Below are 16185 nucleotides of genomic sequence, written 5' to 3'. Positions count from 1 at the left end.
TCAACTTCGCTTCAGTTACATATTTTTACATTGTTTCGTTATTACGCCTTCTACGATGTAAACATAATTAAGCAAGGTTAAGATCATTTACATAAATTAAAAACAGTGTTCGCAAAAAGTGGAATACAAAGTGTAAAAATATATAGCTACACCGTAACATTAAAGCGTTCTGAAATTTTTAAAGACACATTAAGATAATTACTTCGACTCCAAGTGGCAAATGAGAAAGTATTTGTACGGAAACACTGTTACAGAAACGAATTATGTTATTATACAACCAAGGGAGTTCAGCACTTTTCAGTGATGCGTTGAAGATTCGCATGCTTACTATGTGGTAGTAAGTCGGAGATTCACGTCATACTGCATTCCCTCCATCAGAAGGTACAACAGGGCATTGCATTGGCGGAGCTGTAATATGTGATTCATAGTAAAACGTTCCCGGCGTGGTTATGGCCGCACGTTGGGAATCTATAGATTCTGAACGAGGAATGGTAATCGTTGCTAGCCGCATCAGACATTTCATTTCAGAAACCGTTAGGGAATTCAGTGATTCGAGATGCACAGTGTCAAGGCAAGCCAAGAATACAAAATTTTAGGCATTATCTCTCACCATCGACAACGCAGTGCCAGACGGACTTCACTTAACAACCGGGAGCAGCGGCGTTTGCGCATTGTTGTAAGTGTTAACATACAAACAACACTGAAGTAACCCCAGAAATCAATGTGGAATGTATGACGAATCTATCCGTTAGGACAGTGTGGTGGAATCTGACGTTGATAGGCTGTGGTAGCAGGTAATCGACACTAGGCTATGATGGCAGAAAACGGACACGAGTGTCTTTGCTAACAAAACGAGATAGATTGCATCGCCTCTCCTGGCCTTATGAGTGTATCGATTTGACCCTAGATTGCAGAACCACAGCGTAGTTAGATGAGTCCCGATTTCAGTTGGTAAGAGCTCATGGTAGGATTCGAATGTGGCCCAGATCTGACGAAGCCAATGATCCAAATTATTAACAAAACACTGTGCACGCTGACGGCTGCTACATATTGGTGTGGGGCTGTGTTTACATGGAATAGACTGGGTACTTTGGTCCATCCGAACCGATCATTGATTGGAAACGATTATGTTAGACTATTGAGAGACCATCTGCAGTTATTTTCGATGGAATTTTCAAGGAGAACAATGTGTCATGTCACGGGACCACAGTTGTTCGCGAATGGTTTGAAGAACATTCTGGTCGGTTCGATCTAAAGGTCTGCCCGTCCATGTTGTTCGACATGTATCGACTCGACCATTTATACCGCATACGCGGGAGTGAAGTTGATGCACAAAATCCTACGTCGGCAATCGTTTCGCGATTATGTACAGCTGTAGAGGCAATATGACAATATTTCTGCAAGGCTTTTCCAACGACTTTTTGAGACCTTGCCACATTGAGAAGGTCCGACACGGCGTTATAGGAGTCCAATGACTCAGTGTACAATGAGATCCCCTTTCCAATGATTTATGGCGCCAAACCAATATGACTCAGCCCAAGAATACATTGGAAATACTGTTAGTTTTTATTGTGGATCGTGTAGCGGCGATTTGCGATAGTATAAAGCGGTAAATCCTCTGTGTGCCAGCACAGAAGACATTTATTTACCTGATGAACAGAAAAGTGATTAACTGAAATTTAACGTGAACATATAAAAAGCTTCATGAATAATCCTTCTACATTTATTACTAAATTTCGTAATTTTCAAGTTCAGCACCGCAGCACAGTGAGTGAGGATACTCTTTAGGTTTTCTTTGTGGATGCTTCTCTATTCAAGTTATCTGCTAATGAGATTCTATTTTTCGTTTTAAGCGTGTCGTATATTTACCTCCTAGTGACGACACTATGCCGAAAACTGTACATTGATTCATCGTAAGATGTAGGACAGGGATAAATGGCGAATGATATAGGCGTTCGTGTTTGTCGATGGGCTAGATTCCAGCCTCAGTCTCTCCTTTCGCCTCCCCCCCCCCCCCCCCCCACCACCGCCTCCCACCCTTACGCCGGAATTTGCTTTGGGCCGGCCGGCGTCGGCTGGCCTCTTTGGCGCCGTCCAGCGCCGGGCGACCCTTGTAATTAGCAGTGCCGCCCACAGCGGCCAGACCACTCCCACCACGCTACCCTAGTGCTGATGTCACAGGACATCGCACGCGCAGCCTTCTGGGATTGCCCCTCATCACCAGGCATCACGTGGCCCCTGCCGTTTCTCGTTAGACAACACTGACCTCTTACAGCTTACGCACGAGGCTGGCAGTGAGTGATCGATGGAGCGTTGGTGCTCGAATTCGGCCACCGCAACACTCGAGGTCGTCCATAATAGCTTGACCATAACATCTTGGAAGTATTCAGATGCATACTACTTGTTTTGATCCAGTCCTCAACTTATTTAAAGTAACTATACAACCACCGTTTTGCCAACAACTTTCTGCTGTCGATTACCGGTTTCAGTCTGTGCTGCTGATCATCTTCAGACCTAAGTCTACTACGACGGTCACTCCAAAAGAAATGCACACAACTTTTTTTTTAATTCATCTTTCATTGTACATGTTTGAAAGTTTTACCGTGTGTAGATACACTCCCGGAAATTGAAATAAGAACACCGTGAATTCATTGTCCCAGGAAGGGGAAACCTTATTGACACATTCCTGGGGTCAGATACATCGCATGATCACACTGACAGAACCGCAGGCACATAGACACAAGCAATAGAGCATGCACAATGTCGGCACTAGTACAGTGTATATCCAACTTTCGCAGCAATGCAGGCTGCTATTCTCCCATGGAGACGATCGTAGAGATGCTGGATGTAGTCCTGTGGAACGGCTTGCCATGCCATTTCCACCTGGCGCCTCAGTTGGACCAGAGTTCGTGCTGGACGAGCAGACCGCGTTAGACGACGCTTCATTCAGTCCCAAACATGCTCAATGGGGGACAGATCCGGAGATCTTGCTGGCCAGGGTAGTTGACTTACTACACCTTCTGGAGCACGTTGGGTGGCACGGGATACATGCGGACGTGCATTGTCCTGTTGGAACAGCAAGTTCCCTTGCCGGTCTAGGAATGGTAGAACGTTGGGTTCGATGACGGTTTGGATGTACCGTGCACTATTCAGTGTCCCCTCGACGATCACCAGAGGTGTACGGCCAGTGTAGGAGATCGCTCCCCACACTATGATGCTGGGTGTTGGCCCTGTGTGCCTCGGTCGTATGCAGTCCTGATTGTGGCGCTCACCTGCACGGCGCCAAACACGCATACGACCATCATTGGCACCAAGGCAGAAGCGACTCTCATCGCTGAAGACGACACGTCTCCATTCGTCCCTCCATTCACGCCTGTCGCGACACCACTGGAGGCGGGCTGCACAATTTTGGGGCGTGAGCGGAAGACGGCCTAACGGTGTGCGGGACCGTAGCCCAGCTTCATGGAGACGGTTGGGAATGGTTCTCGCCGATACCCCAGGAGCAACAGTGTGCCTAATTTGCTGGGAAGTGGCGGTGCGGTCCCCTACGGCACTGCGTAGGATCCTACGGTCTTGGCGTGCATACGTGCGTCGCTGCGGTCCGGTCCCAGGTCGACGGGCACGTGCACCTTCCGCCGACCACTGGCGACAACATCGATGTACTGTGGAGACCTCACGCCCCACGTGTTGAGCAATTCGGCGGTACGTCCACCCGGCCTCCCGCATGCCCACTATACGCCCTCGCTTAAAGTCCGTCAACTGCACATACGTTTCACGTCCACGCTGTCGCGGCATGCTACCAGTGTTAAAGACTGCGATGGAGCTCCGTATGCCACGGCAAACTGGCTGACACTGACGGCGGCGGTGCACAAATGCTGCGCAGCTAGCGCCATTCGACGGCCAACACCGCGGTTCCTGGTGTGTCCGCTGTGCCGTGCGTGTGATCATTGCTTGTACAGCCCTCTCGCAGTGTCCGGAGCAAGTATGGTGGATCTGACACACCGGTGTCAATGTGTTCTTTTTTCCATTTCCAGGAGTGTACATCTTTAGGAACAATATTTTAATTTTACCACATAATTTCCATCCCTCTCAACTGCCTTACCCTATCTTGAAACCAGCTCCTGTATACCCGCGTGGTAAAATTCTGGACCAATCTGTTGGAGCCACTGTTTGGTAGCGTGCACAAGGGAGTCATCATCTTCAAACCTTGTTCCACGAAGAGAGTCTTTCAGTTTCCCAAAGACATGATAGTCCCATGAAGCCAGTTCAGGATAATAAGGTGGGTGTTTCAGTGTCGTCCATCCGAATTTTATGATCGCTTCCATGGTTTTTTGACTGACATGTGACCGTGCATGGTCCACCTAGCACAAACCTTTTCTAACGTCAACATTTTCAGTACTCTGCGAACACTTCCTTCCCGTATCGCCACGTCGTGTGACAATTCGTTCACTGTGATGCGTCTGTCAGCAGTCACCAATTCGTTAACTCTCTGTATACTGTCTGGAGTGTGTGCAGTACGAGGCCTGCCGCTGCGAGGACAATCCTAAATATTGCCGTGCCCACTTTCATCACGTAACGTGCTTGCAAACCGACTAACTGTACTGCGATCGACAGCAGCATCTCCATACACCTTTTTCAACCTCTTGTGGATATTTCCCACTGCCTCGTTTTCACTGCACAGGAATTCTATGACAGCACGCTACTTCTGACGAACGTCAAGTCTAGTAGGAAACTTGAGGACATGCTGTGATGGCGCTACTCACGGGAACAGGTTGAATTAAGTTTGGAAACAAGCGGGAAGGATGTATTTACACACTGTAAAACTTTCAGACATGCAGAATGAAAACCGTATTTTTGCAAAATTAGTGTGCATTTCTTTTGCAGTGACACTCGCAATTACTGTAACAAGGTGCGAATGGAGACAGATATCCTTCTTTCTTCATGCCTCTCCTCCTCCTCCTTCTCCTCCTCCTCCTCCTCCTCCTCCTCCAGCCTCTTCTTTTTCAGAGTGTATCAGGCAGAAAATGTGAACCGGTGAAGAAACAAAACATCCAATACGTATTTACATTGTCTCAAAATAGGGTTGTTGTTGTTGTTGTCTTCAGTCCTGAGACTGGTTTGATGCAGCTCTCCATGCTACTCTATCCTGTGCAAGCTGCTTCATCTCCCAGTACCTACTGCAACCTACATCCTTCTGAATCTGCTTAGTGTACTCATCTCTCGGTCTCCCTCTACGATTTTTACCCTCCACGCTGCCCTCCAATGCTAAATTTGTGATCCCTTGATGCCTCAAAACGTGTCCTACCAACCGATCCCTTCTTCTAGTCAAGTTGTGCCACAAACTTCTCTTCCCCCCAATCCTATTCAATACCTCCTCATTAGTTACGTGATCTATCCACCTTATCTTCAGTATTCTTCTGTAGCACCACATTTCGAAAGCTTCTATTCTCTTCTTGTCCAAACTAGTTATCGTCCATGTTTCACTTCCATACATGGCTACACTCCAAACAAATACTTTCAGAAACGACTTCCTGATACATAAATCTATATTCGATGTTAACAAATTTCTCTTCTTCAGAAACGCTTTCCTTGCCATTGCCAGTCTACATTTTATATCCTCTCTACTTCGACCATCATCAGTTATTTTACTTCCTAAATAGCAAAACTCCTTTACTACTTTAAGTGTCTCATTTCCTAATCTAATTCCCTCAGCATCACCCGATTTAATTTGACTACATTCCATTATCCTCGTTTTGCTTTTGTTAATGTTCATCTTATATCCTCCTTTCAAGACACTGTCCATTCCGTTCAACTGCTCTTCCAAGTCCTTTGCTGTCTCTGACAGAATTACAATGTCATCGGCGAACCTCAACGTTTTTACTTCGTCTCCATGAATTTTAATACCTACTCCAAATTTTTCTTTTGTTTTCTTTACTGCTTGCTCAATATACAGATTGAATAATATCGGGGAGAGGCTACAACCCTGTCTCACTCCTTTCCCAACCACTGCTTCCCTTTCATGCCCCTCGACTCTTATGACTGCCATCTGGTTTCTGTACAAATTATAAATAGCCTTTCGCTCCCTGTATTTTACCCCTGCCACCTTTAGAATTTGAAAAAGAGTATTCCAGTCAACATTGTCAAAAGCTTTCTCTAAGTCTACAAATGCTAGAAACGTAGGTTTGCCTTTTTTTAATCTTTCTTCTAAGATAAGTCGTAAGGTCAGTATTGCCTCATGTGTTCCAACATTTCGACGGAATCCAAACTGATCTTCCCCGAGGTCTGCATCTACCAGTTTTTCCATTCGTCTGTAAAGAATTCGCGTTAGTATTTTGCAGCCGTGGCTTATTAAACTGATAGTTCGGTAATTTTCACATCTGTCAGCACCTGCTTTCTTTGGTATTGGAATTATTATATTCTTCTTGAAGTCTGAGGGTATTTCGCCTGTCTCATACATCTTGCTCACCAGCTGGTAGAGTTTTGTCAGGACTGGTTGTCCCAAGGCCGTCAGTAGTTCTAATGGAATGTTGTCTACTCCGGGGGCCTTGTTTTGACTCTGGTCTTTCAGTGCTCTTTCAAACTCTTCACGCAGTATCTTTTCTCCCATTTCGTCTTCATCTACATCCTCTTCCATTTCCATAATATTGTCCTCAAGTACATCGCCCTTGTGTAAACCTTCTATATACTCCTTCCACCTTTCTGCCTTCCCTTCTTTGCTTAGAACTGGGCTGCCATCTGAGCTCTTGATATTCATACACGTGGTTCTCTTCTCTCCAAAGGTCTCTTTAATTTTCCTGTAGGCAGTATCTATCTTACCCCTAGTGAGATAAGCTTCTACATCCTTACATTTGTCCTCTAGCCATCCCTGTTTAGCCATTTTGCACTTCCTGTCGATCTCATTTTTGAGATGTTTGTATTCCTTTTTGCCTGCTTCATTTACTGCATTTTTATATTTTCTCCTTTCATCAATTAAATTCAATATTTCTTCTGTTACCCAAGGATTTCTAGCAGCCCTCGTCTTTGTACCTACTTTATCCTCTGCTGCCTTCACTACTACATCCCTCAGAGCTACCCATTCTTCTTCTACTGTATTTCTTTCCCCTATTCCTGTCAATTGTTCCCTTATGCTCTCCCTGAAACTCTCTACAACCTCTGGTTCTCTCAGTTTATCCAGGTCCCATCTCCTTAATTTCCCACATTTTTGCAGTTTCTTCAGCTTTAATGTACAGGTCATAACCAATAGATTGTGGTCAGAGTCCACATCTGCCCCTGGAAATGTCTTACAACTTAAAACTTGGTTCCTAAATCTCTGTCTTACGATTATATAATCTATCTGATACCTTCTAGTATCTCCAGGGTTCTTCCACGTATACAACCTTCTTTCATAATTCTTAAACCAAGTGTTAGCTATGATTAAGTTGTGCTCTGTGCAAAATTCTACTAGGCGGCTTCCTCTTTCATTTCTTAGCCCCAATCCATATTCACCTACTATGTTTCCTTCTCTCCCTTTTCCTACACTCGAATTCCAGTCACCCATTAGTATTAAATATTCGTCTCCCTTCACTATCTGAATAATTTCTTTTATTTCATCGTACATTTCTTCAATTTCTTCATCATCTGCAGAGCTAGTTGGCATATAAACTTGTACTACTGTAGTAGGTGTGGGCTTCGTATCTATCTTGGCCACAATAATGCGTTCACTATGCTGTTTGTAGTAGCTTACCCGCATTCCTATTTTCGTATTCATTATTAAACCTACTCCTGCATTACCCCTATTTGATTTTGTGTTTATAACCCTGTAGTCACCTGACCAGAAGTCTTGTTCCTCCTGCCACCGAACTCCACTAATTTCCACTATATCTAACTTTAACCTATCCATTTCCCTTTTTAAATTTTCTAACCTACCTGCCCGATTAAGGGATCTGACATTCCACGCTCCTATCCGTAGAACGCCAGTTTTCTTTCTCCTGATAACGACATCCTCTTGAGTAGTCCCCGCCCGGAGATGCGAATGGGGGACTATTTTACCTCCGGAATATTTTACCCAAGAGGATGCCATCATCATTTAATCATACAGTAAAGCTGCATGTCCTCGGGAAAAATTATGGCTGTAGTTTCCCCTTGCTTTCAGCCGTTCGCAGTACCAGCACAGCAAGGCCGTTTTGGTTAATGTTGCAAGGCCAGATCAGTCAATCAACCAGACTGTTGCCCCTGCAACTACTGAAAAGGCTGCTGCCCCTCTTCAGAACCACACGTTTGTCTGGCCTCTCAACAGATACCCCTCCGTTGTGGTTGCACCTACGGTACGGCCATCTGTATCGCTGAGGCACGCAAGCCTCCCCACCAACGGCAAGGTCCATGGTTCATGGGGGGAGGCAAAATAGGGTAGAAAACCCAAAGAGATTCTGGTCATACGTAAAGTACACCAGTGGCAAAAAACAGTCAATACCACATAGATGATATTGTGGGGAAGGCAGGATACTTGGAAGATGCGAAAAACGCACTAAAGAAACAGCCTACATTACACTTGACCGTCTTCTGCTGGAATATTGCTGCGCGGTGTGGGATTTTTATCTGGTCGGATTGACGGAAGACATAGAAAAGGTGCAAATAAGGGCAGATCCTTTCGTGTTGTTGCGCAATAGAGGTAAGAGTGTCACTGATATGATACGCGAGTTGGGATGGTAGTCACTGAAACAAAGGCGGTTTTCTTTCCGGCGAGATCTATTTGCGAAATTTCAATCACCAACTTTCGTTTCCGAATGCGAAAATATTTTGTTGACAGCCACCCACATAGGGAGAAATGATCGTCATAATAAAATAAGAGAAATCAGATCTCGAACGGAAAGATTTAGATGTTCCTTTGTCCCACACGACATTCGAGAGTGGAATGGTAAAGAAGTAGTATGAATATGGTAGGATGAACCCTCTGCTAGGTACTTCAGTGTGAATAGCAGAGTAATCATGTAGATGTAGATATAGCTCTTTATTTACTTCCGGGTGGTAATTAAAACTGTATTTCAACCAGAGCCGTGCCCTCTCATGTTGAAAGAGATTGGTCTCCGCTGTCTGTGGTAGTTACCTAGCAACTGGAGGAGTTGCGTACCACCAGCTTGCGCGATCTGTAAGCCTGTTAGGTTTTATAGGGCTCACCGCACAGTCCGACATTCTCTCGGTTCAGACTGCAGCGAACTTGTGACAGGTGCATCTGCCATGTGCCACTGGTTGTGGACTGTGCAGAGCTGGAGGTGGAAGATGAGCTGTATTCTGTGGGGACATTTGGTAGCCAATGAGCACAGGATTGTACACACAGGTACCGGACAGGATAAGCAACTTTTTGCTGGTGACTCCATTTCGTGCACCAGCTGCCATCACCAAGGAATTAAAACTGGTGATTATACGAATCGAAACTACAGTTACCCAGTCATAACTGTGGATCCTTTTATTGCTCTGGCGGTGGATCATTGGTACTACAGCATGTGAAGTATTACATCATCACAATTGAAAGAAAAACAGTCCTCGGTCACTATATTTAAACGAATTAACCGGGTTTCAACACTGCTAGGAGTGTCTTCCTCATAATTTAAATCAATGAATGGTCCATATTCTACAACGTGGTCACAGAATTATGACTAAAAAGGTATGGTAGAGTATAAGTACGGAAGTATCGTACTTATATGTCATTACAAACCAATAAATATGCCAAAAGGACATTAGTCACCAAGATATTTAAGATAAAGAAACCTGTGATGGTGAACCACTAAGGGCTGCTCGTCGCTTGCGTGGTGTAGGTCCTTTTAGTTAGCAGGTACGGCAAGATCCCGTGTTCGGGTTCCGTTCTAGCAACCAGTTTTAATCTGCTCAGAGTTGCAAAACAGCGCACGCACTGCTGCAAAGTCACAAATTAATTGTAAAAGTTAAGCCATAAACATAAAACACTGGTTCTTCCAACCATCTTTATTTGCATAATTATAGCTTGTTTTAACTTTGCCAGCTAGTTGAAATTGTTATAGAGTTATGTTTTTCATTTAACTATTTATTTAATTACTATTTACAGATGTCTCAGACACAATAATGGCTAGTTACAGGAACAAGCTAACGTGGCACTAAGATTTGATGTAACTACGTTTCAAGGAAGATTAGGACGCAAGTTTCCTCTATTTCTCATTTAAAATAGCGTTATATGCCATATACCTTTAGGCGAATTTTTATTGTAAGCTTTTGCTAGCTGTCTACACTCTAAATTAAAAGCAGATCTTCCACGTCATTTTATATTCCCAGATGGGTGTCCCTTTCCTGTCACAGTAAATACAGTCAAGCACTTCCTTTCTGTGTAGATAACGAATATTACAAAGTTCGTAGGGAATGGGACCACTTCGCAGACCACCTAGCTAAGAAAATGAACAAAATTAAGGACGTGCACCACTGAATTGTTTGCTGTCCGTCGTTTACCAGCATTAATTAAACCATCTCAGCAAGTAATTCCGTGTTAAAGTTATTTCACCAAAAACTTTTGATGTTGTTAACTGTTGCTCTAATTCTGATAGTTATTTCAAGGAGTCCAAGAAATTAGACGCTTTCCACTCTGACTACATCCTAACACGCGCTACTTCTACAGCAAATCGTTTCCCTAATTTGTTTCCTTTGTAGGCACAAATATGCATATTTTTATTTTTTTTATTTTCACACTGTGTCATGCTTACTTATCTGTGGCTGGTCTGCCGGCCGAAGTGGCCGTGCGTTTCTAGGCGCCGCAGTCTGGAACCGCGAGACCGCTACGGTCGCAGGTTCGAATCCTGCCTCGGGCATGGATGTGTGTGATGTCCTTAGGTTAGTTAGGTTTAAGTAGTTCTAAGTTCTAAGGGACTAATGACCTCAGACGTTGAGTCCCATAGTGCTCAGAGCCATTTGAACCATTTTGTGGCTGGCTCTGAGCACTATGGGACTTAACAGCTATGGTAATCAGTCCCATAGAATCTAGAACTACTTAAACGTAGCTAACCTAAGGACATCACACAACACCCAGTCATCACGGGGCAGAGAAAATTCCTGACCCCGCCGGGAATCGAACCCGGGAAGGCGGGCGCGGGAAGCGAGAACACTACCGCACGACCACGAGCTGCGGACCTACTTATCTGTCACGTGCTCCAAATTAAGAAAGCATTTTCGGCAGCAAACTTCAGAAATAATTGTAGTTCGGTCAGTAATCCTCTTTTTTCCATCTGCTTATAGTTACATAGCATCCGTCTGGAAGCAGACCTGATAAAATTATTGTCTTGCACAGGAATGACGAGTATGTGAACGGCTGAATCGATATGGATACCAATAAAATCTATTGATGTTAATAGGTTAATATTACGACAAGTTTTCTTCGTTGATATAGTTGCTCAAACAATTATTCCTGTTCTGCTACCGACAGAATTTATGATGTTTTTCAGAGATACTTTCTGAGTATTTTGCTGCCAGTGACCCTTGATATTCGATAGCTCATTGTAGAACAAAAACGCATTAACTATTTATTTGGTTGATTACCCCAAATTATTATTCGGTAAATGCTGTGAGAAAGCCTGTGGTATGCAATTACTAAAACTCTCCATATATAGCCGCGCGGGATTAGCCGAGCGGTCTAAGGCGCTACAGTCCTGGACTGTGCGGCTTAGGAGATTTCACACACATTTGACATTTTTTTTTTTTGCCATATATAATACAGAGTGAAGCAGCAGCATGTGGTTGCCGTCGCAATGAGAACACCCCAGCATGACGTCGTTCCATTCAGTTACGAAATGCGTAGTAGCTAAATCTATAATGCTGTTTGGCACTGTTAATGTACGACCAACACTAGCGGAATAACAAATCCGAGGCAGAAGTGAGCAGTACGGAAAGGCAGCCTCCAGGCGAAGAGTGAAGTGAGCATCAATGTTGTCAACTGCATGTACCTTGAGTGAATGGATCAAGGTACACAGCAACGACCTTCACTTTGAACTGTTGTTCAATGCAGGTACAATTACAAATTGGGAAATGAGGGATTCCTAATGCCAAAATGTTCTGTAAATATCAGTGAACATCCTCTAATTAGTTTTTACTGAGGAGTTCGTGTCATACTATATGTATGGTACACAACACTGCTGTAGTAACCACAGACAAATACAACTGCCATTTTACGTTCTCTGGATAACTGCAATTTATTGGAACATTTTATTTATTTCGCGTATGGCTTACAGAATTATATATTACAATAAATACAATTAAGAGGAAATGAGATAAGATACAATGACATGAATCAGTGTGTGTGTTAGATTTCGTCCCGCAACGATCCTCATCGCGTTATTTACATGGATATCGGTTTCGTTGACGTAGCTACTCCTACTCCAAACAGAAGACCAGTATTCGGCGACAGGATACACAAGTGTTGGTGCTGTAGTTCTAAAGGTGTCTGCATTACATCCCCAGCTAGCACCAGCCAGTTTCCTCAATACTTTATTTCTTGACATTAACTTCTGTCCTGTTAGCTCTAGGTGTTTCTTAAATGACAGAGATCTGTCTAAAGTCAAACAAAGAAGTAAATTTTTGTGGCGAATAATCTGTTTGCCGTTTCCTTGGTTAGATGGCGTGAGCTTATTTCTGCTTAATATGTGTTGGGGCAAAGTCTCCACTATTTGTAATACTGGTCGAAATTTCCTATATAATTAGTACGTCTTTATTCATCATTTTAAAATGGTTTGCTTTCGGCTGCTACCACTAGGTCGTTGGCGTAGACTAAACTTTACAGAATAAATGATGTCTACGTCCTTGCCGTACACGTTAAATAAAAGCGGGGACAGAACCAAGAGCTTAGGACACCATTCCACTAAAGGATATACTTGTATAGTTTCCCTTTAGTGCTGTATTCTTTGAGCCAGGAACGATGTGATTTAGTTTATATGCTGCTGTGAGGTCAATGATGCTGTGGCGAGAACTTGCTCGCAGCAGCATCGATCATAAAGTAATCATGCTTGAAGTAAATGGGTCAAATGGCTCTGAGCACTATGGGACTTAACATCTGCTGTCATCAGTACCCTAGAACTTAGAACTACTTAAACCTAACTAACCTAAGGACATCACACGCATCCATGCTCGAGGCAGAATTCGAACCTGCGACCGTAGCGGTCGCGCGGTTCCAGACTGAAGCTCCTAGAACCGCTCGGCCACACCGGCCGGCCGTACTTGAAGTAAGAGGTTTACGGCATCTATTATTAGATATGTTCAGTTATACAGATGTCTTTCCACCACCTTGTAAGAAATGACTAGCCATGCGAATGGACGATTGCCCATTGGGTGTCTTTACTTTTGGCGTACTTGTATAGAGTAAATAGTTTATATTGATGACAGATTTTTCCTCTGTCCAGTATTTCGTTGTAAAAATCCAGTAGCCATTCTTGTGAATTCCTTACAAGTTAATGAACCGGTATACGTGCCATCCAGTACAGCAGTTTTCCATTTTTTTGAGGAATTTATTACGTCAAGTTCCTCCTTTGTGAAGGGCTAGGAGAGATAAGGGCTTCTTTTCTTCCTCTCTTTTTCGAAAACGGGATCTACCCGTACATTTTTTGCTGGTATCCTTTTGAGTAACGGTACTTGGGAACGTGTGATGTCAAATTCCTAATTTTGTGTGACTGACGTTGCGCCTAGTTTCCTTAGCGGGAATAAGATGTGATGACGCGGAGAATAATCTAAAAACAGGATAGTATTCTGCCTGAAAACCAGCAATATTACTGTCAATACAATGGTAGTAGCGAGTTGACATAAGTAATTTCTCCATAACAACAATAAACATCTGAGTTTTTCGTAATCTTTGACTTTAGTCCTTGGAAGATAGCTCTCCTACGTATCGTATGCATTCTCTCTTCCTGCCGTCTGTCTTTTACTGCCTGGAGAAGTGCACCTCCATACATATCCCAGCCGTTAGTAATCTAGCTTTTAGTTCGTTCCTTGAGAAATCTGGGCGTTCTTATAACAAATAACGCTCGTCTTTAATGATTTGCTACTTGAATTGCGTTCTCAACGGTCTCGCAACTAATCTGCATGTCAGGAACAATATAACTTCTAAATAAAATAGACAAACAGACCACTATTGTATGTGCTCACTCTGCTCGGCTGCACTTGTATCAATGTCCTCTTCGTTGTACCTCACGGTATGCTGATCACATTGGATATTTTAGAACTATGTGGTAAGGTCTTATGGGACCAAACTGCTAAGGTCATCGGTCCCTAAGCCTAAAATCTACTTAATCTAACTTAAACTAACTTACGCTATGGGCAACACACACACCCATGCCCGAGGGAGGACTCGAACTTCCGACGGGGGGAGTCACATGGACCGTGACAAGCCGCCTCAGAACGCGCGGCAGATCATATTGAAGAACATGTCAACTACCCATTATGCAACATACATAATAGCACAAGCAAATACCACCCGGTTCACCAACTATTCCTTGATTTGTTTACGCCAGTAATAAGTCGACGCCAGAGAGTACCAGTTATTGTTTAGTGTGTGAAAAATGTCCTACGCTTTGAAGCGAAGTGTCACAGTAATTGCACATGGTAAAATTTGAGTATGACCGTCTTTTTTCCTTGTGGGAAGTAATGGATAGCAATTTGTTAATTCAGAATATGGAAGCTTTGCGGCAATGTTTGTTAAATACTTATTAGAGAAACTATGGCCAGCTTTAGTCATACCAGCACATATGGATCGAGGTTAAAAAAATATAAATAACTAGGGATATAAGTACTTTTGCCCATAATGGACAGCCGGCCGGTGTGGCCGTGCGGTTCTAGGCCCGTCAGTCTGGGACCGCGTGACCGGTACAGTCGCAGGTTCGAATCCTGTCTCGGGCATGGATGTGTGTGATGTTCTTAGGTTAGTTAGGTTTAAGTAGTTCTAAGTTCTAGGGGACTGATGATCACAGATGTTGAGTCCCATAGTGCTCAGAGCCATTTGAACCATTTCAACCATAATGGACAAACCGCTTCTTTCGTATACCGAATAAAAGCTTATGTTTTTCTTGGTTAAACTACTAATATACTGGTGCTCATTAAATACTGCCAAAATCCGTGTTATTAACGCTTCCGGATTCTAGGAGCGCTCTGAAATTTTTATGTAAGTCCTAATGGTGGAGGAAGAGAAATACGCATTTTCCAAAATTCTACAGTCTGTTACGGATGTGTTCAGTGAAGTAGAATGACTGTGTTTAGCCCTTTGAAAACACGCTTTGGTATGGTAGGTAATGAAAGAGCGGATGAACTTGCTATGGAGACTAGTGATATATAATTACAATGAAATGAAAACCCTTAGGTGCTTACAGGCGTTGACATACGTCAACGGGGAGAGATGAAAATGTGTGTCCCGCCCGGGAATCGAACCCGAGACCGCCTGCTTACATGGCAGACGCTCTTTCCACCTGAGCCACCGAGGACACAGAGGGCAGCGCGACTGCAGGGACTTAACTCTGGCACGCCTCCCGCGAAATCCACATTCTGAACGTATTGTCTCTCTCTACATTCTTAGTGCCTCCGCCCATTATATTCATTACTCGCGGCGTGTTGTCTTTTCCCGTAAGAGTTCGGGCACCGTTTGTTCATTCGCACAGAAGAAGAAGATGGTCAAGTGGCCGGTGAGCCTTAACTATATATTTACTATGATGGTAGCTGTTCTTTCGGACATATCCGAAAGAACAGATACCATCTTAGTAAATATAATGATAAATAATTGTTGTTCAGTATTCTTTCTCTTTTCAGAATCAAATCTCTTTATCAGAATCAGAGCAATATGTGTGGCAAGAGCGTGTGCCGTGGAGAATGGGGCGCAGCCTTGACGACATGCAGTTGGAGATGTGTACGCCTGCTGTCACCTCGTCGGTGATGAGTCATGTGTGAAATGCCGAGTGCTATGCAGCGAGGCGACTACCCGCTGAGCCAAGCTGTTAGCGTGCTGGTCTGACAACAGGGGACGAGCAGCAAACACGGTCACCCGCTACGCCTGCTGTATGGAGTCCATAAGCCAGCCTTCGATGAGCCGCAGTTGCTTGCCGTGGGAATGTACCGAAGGGCTTCATCGACGCGGCATGCCTTAAGTCAACCGTCTCACGTTACTGACTGTGCTGGTGGTTAGTTCCGCCTCTGCTCTGACTATCAGTGGTACTTTAGTAC

General features: G+C 44.0%; 1 protein-coding gene and 1 non-coding gene across 2 annotated transcripts in view; both read right to left on the bottom strand.

Annotated features, from left to right (window-relative positions):
• The window catches only part of LOC126342597 (uncharacterized), a 746980-nt gene that overhangs the window by 350251 nt on the left and 380544 nt on the right, over nt 1–16185 (bottom strand). The gene's annotated exons all lie outside the window — the stretch shown is intronic.
• Nucleotides 15379–15453, bottom strand: Trnat-ugu (transfer RNA threonine (anticodon UGU)). Its single transcript has one exon. It is a non-coding gene; the product is annotated as a tRNA-Thr (tRNA).

Source organism: Schistocerca gregaria, chromosome 1, assembly GCF_023897955.1.
Source record: "Schistocerca gregaria isolate iqSchGreg1 chromosome 1, iqSchGreg1.2, whole genome shotgun sequence".
Classification (NCBI taxonomy): Eukaryota; Metazoa; Arthropoda; class Insecta; order Orthoptera; family Acrididae; genus Schistocerca; species Schistocerca gregaria.
Note: the sequence above shows the minus strand (reverse complement) of the source record. Positions and strands in the feature narration are given on the sequence as shown.